The sequence below is a fragment of the Heptranchias perlo genome, chromosome 19 (assembly GCF_035084215.1).
Source record: "Heptranchias perlo isolate sHepPer1 chromosome 19, sHepPer1.hap1, whole genome shotgun sequence".
NCBI lineage: Eukaryota > Metazoa > Chordata > Chondrichthyes > Hexanchiformes > Hexanchidae > Heptranchias > Heptranchias perlo.
Window position 1 is genome coordinate 10,557,730 of NC_090343.1, and position 15,497 is coordinate 10,573,226.

At 43.0% G+C, this 15,497-nt stretch overlaps 1 protein-coding gene across 4 annotated transcripts in view; it reads left to right on the forward strand.

Annotated features, from left to right (window-relative positions):
* Nucleotides 1–1,210: 1,210 nt before the first annotated feature.
* The window catches only part of LOC137335158 (protein phosphatase 1 regulatory inhibitor subunit 16B-like), a 103,076-nt gene continuing 88,789 nt past the window's right edge, over nt 1,211–15,497 (forward strand). The window contains exon 1 of one of the 4 annotated variants that reach the window (XM_068000307.1): nt 1,211–1,460. The gene's annotated coding sequence lies outside the window, so the exon portion shown is untranslated. Of the gene's footprint in view, nt 1,461–3,437; nt 3,524–10,007; nt 10,114–15,497 lie in introns of those variants that run through there. The other 3 variants (XM_068000310.1, XM_068000309.1, XM_068000308.1) reach the window with 3 other exon arrangements.

Below are 15,497 nucleotides of genomic sequence, written 5' to 3' on the forward strand. Positions count from 1 at the left end.
TCGTTTTGTAAAGAATATTTCACCTCATGTCTAACCATACCATCCACATGGATGTGTAACACAACCTGTCTACTGGTTCAATGCATCGGTGGACAACTCACCCCATCTACCAGCACAATGTATCGGTGCAGAACTCACCCCATCTACCAGCACAATGTATCGGTGGACAACTCACCCCATCTACCAGGACAATATATCGGTGCAGAACTCACCCCATCTACCAGCACAATGTATCGGTGGACAACTCACCCCATCTACCAGCACAATATATCGGTGCAGAACTCACCCCATCTACCAGGACAATGTATCGGTGCAGAACTCACCCCATCTACCAGCACAATGTATCGGTGGACAACTCACCCCATCTACCAGCACAATATATCGGTGCAGAACTCACCCCATCTACCAGGACAATGTATCGGTGCAGAACTCACCCCATCTACCAGCACAATGTATCGGTGCAGAACTCACCCCATCTACCAGCACAATATATCGGTGGACAACTCACCCCATCTACCAGCACAATGTATCGGTGGACAACTCACCCCGTCTACCAGGACAATATATCGGTGCAGAACTCACCCCATCTACCAGCACAATATATCGGTGGACAACTCACCCCATCTACCAGCACAATGTATCGGTGGACAACTCACCCCGTCTACCAGCACAATATATCGGTGGACAACTCACCCCATCTACCAGCACAATATATCAGTGGACAACTCACCCCATCTACCAGCACAATGTATCGGTGGACAACTCACCCCATCTACCAGCACAATATATCAGTGGACAACTCACCCCATCTACCAGCACAATATTTGGAACACAACTCACCCCATCTACCAGCACAATATTTGGAACACAACTCACCCCATCTACCAGCACAATATTTGGAACACAACTCACCCCATCTACCAACTTAATCCATCGCGGAGTAAGTCTCCCCATCCATTGGGTCAAAGCATTAGTGAGTAACTCACCCCATCTTCTGGCTCAATGCATTGGCCGTTAACTCACCCAGCTACCAACTCGGCACATTGGTGAATAACACCCCTTTTACCAAATTAATCCATCAGTAACAAAAACAGAAAATGCAGGAGAAGCTCAGCAAGTCAGGCATAAGTCGTCAATCCATCGGTGACTACCTCACCTCATTTCATCATCTGGTATAATGCACGGGTGAATAACTCACTCCATAGACCAACGGAATGCATTGGTGAATAACTCACCCCACCTACCGGCTCAATGCATTGGTGAATAACTCACCCCACCTACCGGCTCAATGCATCAATGAGTAATTCAGTCTCAGTCCATCTCTCGGCGCTGGTCTCTGCCTTTCCCTTGCCCCATGTCTTATCCACCGATACAGTCTCTCAAGGCTCAGTCCTGCCTACCGGACCCACGAGGTGGGAGCCGGCGCTTCCTCCTCCTCCTCACTACTTCAGCCTAACTCCGTAAGTGTCTTGTAGCCGATTCTCTGCTGGGTCTCTGTGTGTGTGTGTGTGTGTGTCTATCGGGTCCTGTGGGAGAACTGTCACCCCTTGTGTGTGCTGGAATCGAGAGCTGAAGCCTGTTGCTTGCCGCTCGGTCTGAACTCCTTCTTCTACTCAATGCTGTGGGGAAATCAGCGGCTCTGATCCCGGCTCAGCTCAGATCGCGACGGCTGTTGGACTCCAAGGAGGTTAACGTATTGCAGCTTTCATTTCCTATATATGCATGGGTCTAATCGATTAAAAAAAAAAATTCCGAAGCAATTATAGATAACATTAATAAGATCTATTTTTTGTAAAGAAGTGCTCAGTCGTAAAATGTAATTTACTGCGTGATTTTTATACAGCTACCAGGAATAAGCATTTAGCAATTGCTAAAAAGTGTGAAGTCTTATTTGTGTGAGATTCAGATTTATACTTGTAAGAAGGCAATTTATGACTTTTGTGATTTATAGCACTTAAGGTACCTATGGTGTTCGATTCTTTCCATCCCCATCTCTCTCGAGGCATTGAAGTGTATGGTTTTACAGCCTCACCCAGGTGACCACTCTTTACGTGTCAGCCTAGATAGCGCTGTCAGGCTATTCAACCGTGAAGAGCATCACAATGACCTCTGATCCTGTCTTTATCTGACCTGCACTTTACAGATTGGCGACAGGATAGTGACTAGAAACGGGAAACCTGACTCACTTGCCCCCTTCTTAGACCAGGGGCATTGCAGTCCATTTTAACGCCATTCCATGGCCCTTGTTCAGATTGGCACAGATGGAGAATCAAATAAGGGCCCTTTCTGGTTTGTCTGGGTCAATTCTATGTGCTTTTACCAGCTCAGCCCAAAATTGTTTTCATCAGAATGTTAAGACAAATAAAAATCCCTTGTCCCAGCACCTCTGCTGATCTAAACTGATGGTTGGTGGTATAAATGAATTTTTCCAATATCTCCTCCAAAAGTCCATGTGACACCGTGGGTATCCTGTGGGCACCCGGAGTCTCCATCCCCACATTGTCAATGGGTCTCAAAATGATGGTCTGACCTGCCAAGCAGAACCTTTGTTATGGTGTTACTTGCAAAAATCTTATTTTTGTGCAAGAAATACTTCACTCACATAGCACTTTGCAGGGCAATGGGGAAAGAGCAGGGGAGTGGGACTAATTGGTAGCTCTTTCAGAGAGTGGGTACAGGCACAATGAGCCAATTGGCCTCCTTCTGTACTGCATGATTCTCTCCTGACCCTCTCCAGGTGCCTCTGCTCCTGGGGTTGGCCAAATCTGCCACTTACAAGTCCTGGATATGTGAGATTGCCAGGAAAGGTGCCTGTCCACTTGCCCACGATTTTGTTTTTCAGTATGTGCCAGGGTGACCTTGGGGTACCAGTATGTAATGTTTGCATGTTAGCTGGAAGCTTACTCTGACCAAGGGCATCACGTGATACCCACTGTTTAGTTACACCTGACTTCAAGCCTGTAATTTGTTATTGCTTTTTGTTAAATTCATATATTTAAAAAAAAAATCACTTTGGACAGATGCCCCAAACTCCTTGCCTAAAATTGTTTGTGGCAATCTCCCTGTTTTCCCGGTATGGGGAAAAAGCGGGAACAGGGTACTGAGTTAGACGATCAGCCATGATCATTTTGAATGGCGGAGCAGGCCCGAAGGGCTGAATGGCCTACTCTTGCTTCTATTTTCTATGATTCCATGAAGCACTTGTTGATTTCCAGTGAGACTGGGCTTTGCCTAATTTAACTAACTAGTGGTCAAATGTGAACACATATTTAAATACTCTGTTGGGAGAGGGTCGAGTCGAATATGTGATGCTGACTGTAAATCGTGACATCATCTCTAATGTTAAACTCCAGATGTAGCAGTGTTGGGGGAAGGGTAGAGACGCTGACTGCACTCTGATAGGTGGGAGTGGAATCATGTAAGGGCAGTCCCACAGAGCTGGACAACAGAGGAGAGGCAATGTTCTTTGGTAAACTCCATGAAAAAAATTGTTCTGTGAGAGATTTCTCTTTGTACAGAAAAGGTGAGCACCAAAATGAAAGCTGGACGTACAGGGAGTGTCTGCTGATTGACTATGGAGTTTATCGGGAAGGCACCCTGCTCTTTTTTCCAATTTACTCATCAACGCTCAGTTGATCTACTGGTCAAACAGGTCTTTACTGAACAGGTAACCTCAATTACTGTGGAATAACCAGTCAGCAGCTGATCAGAATTTCAGGTGTTTAAGGCAGGAATGATTGAATTGGCATTTACAATAATGGTAATCGGGGTGCTGGCTGTAAGGCATCACATTTAACTGAGAATGATCCTTCATGTTGAACACTTAACAGGAGAAATTAATACAGGATTGGAACATATTTCAAAAATGTAATTTATTGTCCTCAATTGCCTTCAGGGTATACTTAACAAAACAAGGTTTCTTAAATTGCTATTAGCCTCGGTCCTGATTGTCCAGCTGGCCTGTGCATTCTGATGTATTCAGATTCAGATACAGGAATGGACAAGATAGTGAGTCTGTCACTTCTGTGCCTGCCCACTGCCATTCTTTGGAAAATTGGCTGAAGAAAGAAAGAATAGGCAGCAACGCAGCCTGCAGCCCCCTCTCACTGAAGTATAGCTGAGCCCAAATGGAAGTCTAATCAATATCCAGAACCAACTCCAGCAATTTATAATTAAAAGGGAAGGGGAGGGGGGGGGGAGATTACTCTCCTGATGTCTTAATGGAAAGGTGGAAAATTCCTCTCTGACCCCCCCCCCCCCACAACTTAGGCGATTGAAACTAGTCCAGGAGACCACTCTGACCATGATTAATGTCATACAGTACCTACTTTTTGTACGAGATGATCTCTGCCCCAGCCACAAATGGGTCCAGCTCTCGCTTGAAGGAATTCGGAGAATCGGCATCCACCTCCAGAAGTCATGCTCAAACTGTACTGTGCTCCGGTCAGATCACATCTATGTCCAGTTTTGGTTATTGAGATGCAAGGGAGGCATTCGAGCACTAGAGCAATGCAGAGAACAACAACGAGGTTGATCCCCACTGTTAGAGATCTGAATTATGTAGAATGACTGGAGAAAAATGGGCTTGTTAGCCTTGAAAGGAGGCCACAGAGAGGGGCAAGGGGGAACTGTAGGGTCTTTCAGTATGTGTGTGTTAAAGGCCGAATGGTTTTCCTCATTCTATATTTAACTTGTGATTAAAGACCAGAAGGTGCCAGGTTGCATTGCTGGTCTGTGCTGAGTCAGCTGATCTCTGTTGGGGACAGCAGTTTAGGGTGTTACAATTGACCTCGGTACACAGGGGCAGGGAGGGCAAAGATCAACCAGGCATATTATTCTCCATCTCTGTGCAGTGACCCCTACTGGGGAGTTCCTCTAAAGCCATTGGAGGAGAAAAGGCTCAAGATCAGCTGTGAAGCCCTCCAAGGTTCAATAGCCAGGTGACACTCGCCATCTAGGCTCATGTATGAAGAATGGCCGGAGGACTACTGGCCCGGCATGTGGCAGCACCTTCAGGAGAGGAAACATTTGAGGGTGTGTGTGGTGGGGATGGAGGGGAGGAGGGGTGGCAAAGATTTTTTTTTAAAGTTAGTAAGTATAACATTTACGGTTATAAGTGTTTGGTGAAAGAATGACTAAATTAATAAGTCTACTTTTCAGTTATGGGATGCAGTGACAAACTTGGTCTTTTTAGAAAAAAAACCTACACTTCACAGCTAAAAACATACACTTCACAGCTAGCGAGAGCCTGCAGCCTTTGGAGGAAGCAGCAATGTTTTTGAAATTTATGTTCGTCGAAACACTGGAGGAAAAATGACTCATTGGTCTCACTGGCCATCAGTCAGTGAGAATGTTTCCAAATATTTCAGAGGAAATAGGAATATGGGTCAGCTTTCCCAATTAGATAATGTTTTTGTAAGTCTAAAATGAAACAAAGACTTGCATTACATCAACTGCCTGTGCCAAGAACAGAGGCTGCGATCACTTCATCAGCCTCTTTGGGGTCTAGTGACCTGTAATGTTATGAAGGTGAAAAATAAGTGGTGAGATCTGGATGCCTATTTTACAACCCTCAACCTGTTATTTTTCATGACAAGAGCTGCCAACCCCTCACCCACCCCCGTTTTAACTTCCTTCATCGAGAATTGCTGTGCCATGAAATGGTGGGATGCAGGCCCATACTCGTAATTCCCCGTCCACATCTCTCAATAGCGTCGCTCTGGGAGGTGCCAGGCAGAAGTCAGGTACTCCTTCACACAAAGCAAGGAGAAATTATAGGACCAATCGCCTCAAGTAACTCTACGACATCTCCCGGCCTGAGAACGGGTCGCTTTGTGTGTCCTGTCACCAAGACACGGGGGAGGGGGGCGCGGACAGGGGAAGAACTAAACTGCATTAGGAAACTGTGAGCACTTCATGGATGCCATTGGTGCTGCTTGTTGGTATGCTTGGGGGAAATCATTTTTTCCCCTGATCTTGCAGATGAATTTCCTGTATCCTCTGCGGAAATATAAATGGCAGTAACTACAATTGGACCTCTCCAGGCTGTGATTGTAAGTCAGATCTCCTTGTCAATACTGCATGCTGGCAAGGTAGTTATTGCGCAGGGCAGTAAGCACGTTTGTTTTTAATTATGTTGGACTTGGGCGTTAAATCTGAAGAGATTATGAATAAATAAGCCAAGTAGGTAAATATACTTCTGAGGCATTTATCGGTAGAATCAAGACTACACTCGGGCATTGATAGAATTATAACATTTTTGTTATCTTTTTAACCCTTCATAAGTGCTTTGGTAGGCATTAAGAATCCTGAGGGAACCATGTAATACACGGTTTATATTTAACTGCTGTGGGTGGGTCCCTCATAGTCAAGATCTTCAGTCACAACTCAGGTTTTCTTCACTTCTTAGAATTTTGGTGGGTTTTATACATTGTGCACAATGTCGGTGCTGGGAAAGGAATGTTCTACTTGTTTGAAACCCAGTATCAGTATCAACAACTCTAGGTCAATAATAGCATAGGCTTGATGTAGCCTAAACCTCCCTGTTCGCTGTCCAACAATGGCCCTGAAGTAGAGAACCACAAACTGCAATTTTTCCATTTTAATCTCTTATCCAGATTCACAACCAACCGCTTGATCTTGCCATCTCCCTTGGCCTTTCTATTGTGTGGTCTAGATTGCCAATAACGCTATTCCTGACCACCTCCTTATATCCTTATAATGTGGGAATCCCACATTCCCCTACCCTTTTTCAACTCCATTTCTTTCATCATTCTTCTAAAAGCTTTTGGAACTGCCCTTTCAAACTCCCAACTTCCTACTCTTTAGTGCTCCATTCGCAATGATGCCTCTGCAGCTGTTGATTTGTTCAACTACTACCTCACTTCTCCTTATCCCCAGCAGAGCCTTCACTGCCTCCCATCTCTGTTCTCCACCTCCCCTCCCTCTGTCCCAGTATGGCCACTGAGTTCATTCTGTCAGGTCCAAGGGACACATGCTCGAGCATACCTGGCACACAGCTGGCATGACCGTCCATTGCTTGGTCTGGTTTCATCAAGTTCTACACTGTGCTCTGCCAAGACTGCCCAATACTTTAAGATCATCCTGGAATGCAATCATAATCCCTGGCTCCTTTTCTGTACTACCAACTGTTTCTTTAAGCCCCTGCCCCCTGTACTTTCCACCTCACCTTTAACAAGTGCAAAGGGCTCATTGATTTCTTCATCACCAAGATAAAGACCATCCACTCAGCTGTTCCATTGAACCCCTTTCTCTTGACCTCTTTCTCCCCACCTGCCCCCACCCCAACCAACCTCCAATCCTTCTGCCACTCTCACCCTTACTCCCATCTCTGGTGTCTATTTTTGCCATGGCTCTGTGCTGCACCTTGGGATTGAAAATACCTTGCTCGTTTCATCTAAGCATCCTATAGTCATCTTTTCTTGACAGCTCCACAAGTTCCTCCAGTCACAGCCAATGATCCAAAACTGGGTTGCTTCAGGTCTAGATAGCTGACCATGCAGACCAGGAATGATCCAGATTTGGCCCCTAGTCTGTGCTGAGTTAGCAGATCTAATCCGGTAGGAATTATTTGCTTCGGGAAAAGGAATGAGTCTAGGTTCCTGCTCTTGATCATCATGTAGTGACCCCTGCTGGAAGTGCCTGTGTGAGGTCGTCACTGGAGGGCATGAGCCGGCTTAGTTTTGATGCCCTCTAAGGTAGGATTCATAACAACATAAGAAATAGGAGCAGGAGTAGGCCAATCGGCCCCTCGAGCCTGCTCCGCCATTCAATAAGATCATGGCTGATCATGGCCTAATACACTCATGGCCAAAGCTCACTTAAATGAAGTACCAGAGGGCGGCCAGTGCCTGTGCGACTCTATGCTCGCAAGGAGTTAACACCGTCACAGAAAGTGGAGAATGGAGAAAATTGACAACAACAAAAAAAATCCAGCCTGCCGAGATATCCAGGAGACTTTATCTTTTCACTCTGAGCTACATTTGATCCCCAGGTCCCAGTGGTGGAAAAACACTGTTCGATCTACAGTAGTGTCTACTCTTGATTTTAGTACTTATATCACTTACTGATCTGAGAAAATAGCTTTCAAGGGATGGATGCATAATTAACTAATTGACTTAAATGAACTGCATCATGCAGGATGGTAGTAAATTTGCTACTATTGTAATTACATTGAATGTACTGCAAAGAAACAGGCCATTCGGCCAGTGTTTATGTTCCACATGAGCCTCCTCCCAACCCTCTCCATCTGACCCGATCAGCATATCCTTCTATTCCTTTCTCCCTCATGTGTTTACCTAGCTTCCCTTTACATACACCTATGCTATTTGCCTCAACTGATCCATGTGGTAGCGAGTTCCACATTCTAACCATTCTTGGGATAAAGAAGTTTCTCCTGAATTCCCTACTGAATTTATCGGTGACTGTCTTATATTTATGGCCCCTAATTTTGGTCTCCCCCGAAATTCTGTAACTAACAATGTAAAAAAAGCTAGGTTGGATTTTTAAAAATTAAAATCCCAATGTTTTATATAAATTAGAACAGAAAGAGTACCAGTTTTCTCTTTGCCATGTCTGTCATCTTCCAAGTCCGTTAGATGAGGAAGATGAAGTCATACCTTCTGACTTATTTCAACACTGACAGGACAGTTGGAATACGTAACTTCCCTCAATGCTTCTGTGTCTGACTGTAGATTAGAGTGAACAATGTAGCCCAGTGACACTGCCCGTTTTGTGTACTTGGGTTTTTTTATTTTTGCTTTATAAATGTTTGTATGAAAAGGACAGAAGACAGGAGGTTGTGGGTTACATTTCTAGTTTTTAAAAAAAGAAAAAAGAAACACCAGGCATACTGAGACTCAAATTACACAATAGTTCAACTGGAACCTTTTCATTCATATCGAGCATCTTTAAATATCCCCGTGTTTTAAGGAAATCTTTTTTCCTGTCTCTGTTCAGTTATTACGAGGAAGTACATTCTTGTGATATCTTCAGACAGCAATGTGTGGCCAATTTGATAAATGGTGGCATTTGTGGAGATCTTTTATACACACACACACACACACACACACACACACACACAATCTGTCACCTTTACACCCATACAGACATTTAGCTACAAACACAAATGCAAACAGAGGCAAAATAGTTGGATTACCTCCAAATGTGTGCCTTCCTGGGCACAAATCATCCAAGAATATTTGTTTCCCCCTATAGTTTCAGTTTGTGTTCGGCCATACTTGAGGAATACAGTACCCTACACAGTTACCTCCGTGGAGATAAGTTTGTATCTTACGAACATACGCGAATGACTGGCATCTTCAAATGATGGTCCATCAAACCTGCCCCACACTTGTGATGGCTGGAGTATTACGACTGGACACTTGCCACGACCACAGCCCCAGCACCACCCCCTTCCCTCAACTGCCATGTAATCTCCTGGGAGAGAAAATAAAACCAGATATAAAACAGGGCCAATAGGGGGGAAAAAAAACACTGCAAAATTCCTCTCCGACCCCCACAGCCGATTGAAATCAGTCCAAAATATCACATTGGATCTGGGGGAATATTCGAGTTCTGTCATAACCATTCCCGGTTTTGTAATGATAAATATTGTGCTATTATCCAGGACCAAAAGCTTAAAAAGAAATAAAAATGTCCAATTGGTTTGAGTGACAGGAAGCACCTGTACATCACTAAAGTCAAAAAAAAAATCAAAGTGTATCAAACTTGGAGAAGGTGGAATCAAAACATTTATGATTTGATGTTTCGGTTTTATGTAATCTTAGCTTCGTGATATTTCTTTCCTACTTACATATGTTTTCTGACTGCCCTGAAGTAAGGATGCAGTATTGGGCATTATCAGGACCTCAACTTCCGTTATTTGCTCAGAGTTTCTAATGGAAACTCCAGCCTGGTGACATGCAAACAGAGGAAGTCGCTTGTCAGTTCGTGATCTGTGGTGCTTCAGAACAGGAAGTGTTAAAGGTAAAATGGAGTACAGGCTGCTCTGCAGATGAAAAGTTGCATAGACCTGACAAATATCACTTCTACTACGAAACAAATTACGTCCTTCCAGCTGACCCTTTTCAGGTAAAGGAAAAGAGCTTGATTTTGTTTGACGTTTTACATTTGTGTTGTAACTTTAGAATTTAAATCTTTCTGTTTTTCCATGTGATATTTGAAGATCAGGCCAGCTATTAAACTTATTTTACCTGCAGTTGCATTCAACTAGCTTCAAGTAAAGATTTCGTATTTGAAACTAATTGTGATAAATGTACAAGTCTAGAGAAGCTGGGATTGTTCTCCTTTAGAGCAGAGAAGGGTAAGAGGAAATTTAATAGAGATGTTCAAAATGATAACGAGTTTTGATAGAGTAGATAGTGAGAAACTGTTTCCACTGGCAGGAGGGTCGGTAACCAAAGGACACACAATTAAAATAATTGGCAAAAGAATCAGAGGGGAGATGAGGAGAAATTTTTTAAATGCGTGTTGTTATGATCTGGAATGCACTGCCTGAAAGGGCGGTGGAAGCAGATTCAGTAACAACTTTCAAAAGGGAATTGGATAAATACCTAAAATGGAAAAAATTGCAAGGTTATGGGGAAAGGGCACGGAACGGGACTAATTGGATAGCTCTTTCAAAGAGGCATGATGGGCCAAATATCCTCCTTCTGTGCAGTGTGATTCTAAGTCTGAGAAGAGAGTTCTCCTGGTGCCCCTCAGCCAACATCATTGGGGGAGAAAAAACAGATTAACCGATCATTCTGCTCATTGCTGTTCGTGAGGCATTTTTGGTGCAGAATGGTTGCTGCATTTACCAACATAGCAGTCATTGTACTTCAAAAGTAATTAACTGTGAAATGTTTTGAGACATTCCAATGATGTGATTAGGTGCTATATAAATGCAGGAAGTTCTTCTGTTTCTATGCCAGCTATCTGTGTGACTTTCTATAAGTAATATTGTCAATTTAGTATCAATCTCTGTTCAGTTTTGGGTAGTTTAGTGCTATTGACCCAATGCCAGTGGGCATTGGTTTCAGCTGATTTCAGACAGACCCTTACAGCCCAGCGAAACAGATAAGCTTCACCCTACATGTCTGTCTGATGCTGAACTCGGATCTCATTGGTGAAATTGGACTGTAGAGCTGCCACTTTTTGCAAACTCAAGAATTGAACAGGAAAGGATATTTGTAAGATATCTTTTAAAAATGTTTTGCACTTACGTATGTGCAAGAGGTCCCATTTTGCACACATGAACGTGAACTAGATCTGCTTGTACACAAATGTGAAATGGGCCAGTCGTCTCTTTAAGAATGTAGCAGTAGGAAACCAGACTTTCGCTGTATGGTTTTCACTTGTCAAAATTACCGGGTGGCCATGTATGAAACTACATAAAAATTACATGTTCTCCTTTAGAAGAGAGAAGATTAAGGGGAGATTTGATAGAGGTGTTCAAGATCATGCACGGTTTTGATAGAGTAAATAAGGAGAAACTGTTTCCAGTGGCAGAAGGGTCGGTACCAGAGGACACAGATTTAAGGTGATCGACTAAAGAGCCAGAGGTGACATGAGAAAACATTTTTTTACGCAGCGAGTTGAAATGATCTGGAATGCACTGCCTGAAAGGGTGGTGGAAGCAGATTCAATAGTAACTTTCAAAAGGGAATTAGATAAATACTGGAAGGGAAGAAAATTACAGGGCTGTGGGAAAGAGCAAGGAAATGGGACTAATTGGATAGCTATTTCGAAGAGCCAGCTCGGGCATGGTGGGCCTCCTCCTATGCTGTACCTGCTATGATACTATGAAATTACAACACAGGAACGGGCCGTTTGACCCAATCAGTCCAAGTTGGTGCTTACTCTTCACACGAGCAGTAAGCCCATGTGCCCACCCTGATCCCATATCCCTTTATCCCTCTTTCCTTCAACAACCTAACTAAACATTCTTAACTGTTGGCGTGGTCTGTGTTTCAATCACTAACTTTGGTAATGCATACCGCAGCCTCACTGCCCTCTGTGTCTTAAAGGAAATGCTTCTCTGTGTCCTAAATCTCTTGCATTTAACCTTATACTTATGTTTCCTCATTCTAGACCCCTCAAACACTGGAAACAGCTTATTTCTATCTACCCTGCCCCATCCCTTCATAATTTTAAACCCATCTATTAAGTCACCCTAAAGGACAGTATTATAACTAACTGCACACCCAGCTGTACACTTTTACGTTCCTTTTAGTTAAGTGTAAGTTCTCTGTATATATTTGAGTAATTTAAATGCAGTCTATTCGAGTGCAATCATTGCAACTAGCAGACAGGTTTTATCTATTGCTGATCAAAAGCTCCATTTTGTATCTGGTGACGTTTGTCAGACAGCCTAAACAAAAATCAAAATACCACAGATGCTGGGATTCTGAAAACAAAAACAGGAAAAGCTGGAAATACTCAGCAGATCAGGCAGCCTCTGTGGAAAAACAGGAGTCAGTCGAGATTTCAGGCCAGGAGACCGTTCCTCAGGACCAGGAGATATTACAGATGAACAGGTTCGGTTTTTGTTGTCAGCTGATGTAGTTCCTTGATGGAATCATATAAATCACACTGAAACTAACGAGTCTGCATTCTATTCATGTTGGGACACAAGCATTTTTAGAAATAGGAAAAGGCCATTATATCCAACAAAAAAAATCTCTTTTTGACTTATCTGAACCCCACCTACCATATCTTTCTCCCATATCCATCAATCAATCCCTTCTCCCCAGAAACATCTAGCTGCTTCTCAAACCCATTTCATTGGTTTTCCTTGGAATGTTTACTCTGCAACTTTATTACCTTTTTTGGGTGGAAAAATTCCACCTGATCACCCTCATTGCTTGTAATTTCCTCATTTCTAAATGGCGTCCCTTTTTGTACGAACCTTTTAACTTAGAATCATAGAAGTTTACAACATGGAAACAGGCCCTTCGGCCCAACATGTCCATGTCGCCCAGTTTATACCACTAAGCTAGTCCCAATTGCCTGCACTTGGCCCATATCCCTCTAAACCCATCTTACCCATGTAACTGTCCAAATGCTTTCTAAAAGACAAAATTGTACCCGCCTCTACTACTGCCTCTGGTAGCTCGTTCCAGACACTCACCACCCTTTGAGTGAAAAACTTAGTGAACAATTTGCCTGCATCAGTTTTATCAGTATTGCTTAATGATACGAGGGCTATGCTTAAGATTTCACGCACCATGAGTAGCTAATCTCAATCACACTATCAGCTGTGGTCTAATACATGTCGTTATGGCCGTTCCATGGCGGCAGGTTGTGGGTCTGCCCGGTAAGCAGTGGGCGGTAGCAGTGATGCAGGGAGACCAGAGATAACTAAATATAGAAAAGACACGTTTTGAGTGTATACCCTTCAGGACTGAAAACTAAAAGATAAGCAAGCATTTTAGTAAAGTTGGGGAAAAAGAACTGACATTTATATAGCGCCTTTCACAACCTCAGGATGTCCCAAAGCGCTTTACAGCCAATTAAGTACTTTTTGAAGTCTAGTCACTGTTGTAATGCAGGAAACACAGCAGCCAATTTGCGCACAACAAGATCCCACAAACAGCACGGTGATAATGACCAGATAATCTGTTTTAATGATGTTGGTTGGGGGATAAATTTTGGCCAGGATTCTCGGGAGATCGCCTCTGCTCTTCTTTGAAATATTGCCATGGGATCTTTTACGTCCATCTCAGTGCAGCACTGAGCGGGTAGACGGGCCCTCAGTTTAACGTCTCATCTGAAAGACGGCACCTCCGACAGTTCAGCACCCCCTCAGTGCTGCACTGAACTGTCAGCCTGGATTATGTGTTCAAGTCTCTGAAGTGGGACTTGAACCCACAATCTTCTGATTCAGAGGCAGGAGTGCTAGTACTGAGCCTCAGCTGATACATAAAATAGAGAGATGGAAGAGAATTTGTTATTTCTCCACTCTATTTTCATCCACAGCCTTACTAAAGTGCTTGTTTTTCAATGAAGGGTAACACTCGAGATATTAACCTGTCCTTTCTCTTTACAGATGCTGACTCATCTGTGTATTTCCAGCATCGTCTGTTTTTATTTCAGATTTGCAGATTTTTTCCCTTTTTATAAGGTGATAAATGTATATTTGTTTTTTTTTAAAAAAGATTTCTGCTCCACTATTGCTATCAAGGAAAAGTTGAAATTTATTATTATTCCATATGCCATAAGATTTTACAAATATTTTTCTTTTGCTGTGAGTGGGGAGAACACCATGCTCCTGTGTTGAGCCTCCTTCACTTGCTTGACATCAGTAAATCATCTTGTGTAATTGCAGAGGTGAATTTACATACAACTGCTCATTAGTATGTGCTTTGGTCCATCAACACAGGGTGCCACTGGGCTATATGAATGTGACGGGGTGTTTTTTGCTTTTGTAGAGACATAAGATCATTACAGCCATGTAATATAATAGTAAGCAATATTACATTTTGTTTATTTTTTGTTTAGGATATTTTGAAGTCTGCATATTTCAGGTCAATAAAAGCAAGAGCAAAACCTCTCTAACTTTAATGTTGAGTTGTTGGCCGACTGTTCAGTCTCTGTTACAAAGGTGTGAAAAACACGGGAAGATCCTGTATCACAATGTGAAATGAGCACTTTACTAAAATGCTTACTTTGGATTGTATCAGTCCCTGAAGTTACAGCTTCCCATTCCATCACATTATCACTCCTCTTTGTCTGCCTTTTGATCTATTACCATCAAGCTTTCCAGACAATTGTAACTTTCATCCTCACTCCCAAAATATGTGTCCACATCATGTCATTGTTTGCATCATAACCAACCTCATCACTTCTCTCTTGTGTTGGCTCAAGAACTCTCTCACTTGTCGTCATCTTGTCCTTCTAATTTTCAGCAAACATCTGCAGCACCATAAGTGATACAACACCTTCTTAATTCATGGTCATTGTTCCAATTTTTCTAGTCATACAATGCTTTCAGACACAAACAACACTCAAGTATTCTGCATCACCAGTCCTGTACAGGTCAACAGGGTATTTTTGCTGCCACTAGTCTGTATGGATATGCATTCATTTTAATGTGGATCTGGTGGTTGTAGAAACCACCTCCTATATAAACTACATCAGGAATTCCAGCCACTCAGAACTTCAGGAAGCAGTTATGTGCAGTTGTCCAAGTTTCTGGTCAGTAACATATAATCAATAATAATGTATGGTCAATCCTCTTTTGTATAAACTGGGCTGGTGAGATGTAACTGACTGACTTTATCTGCAGCCCAACCAGTCATTCATAATGGAGGCACACTGTACTGCACCTACCCCTTGTGTTTCCCATTTTGGCAGCTCAGTATACATTGTTGAGTATGCTTTTGATACAGTGTTGGGGGTGTGGGGGAGCTCAGTATAGACACTACAGTGTCAGCATGAGGCGAGAATCACAACCTCCTGTGATTCTCAGGAAT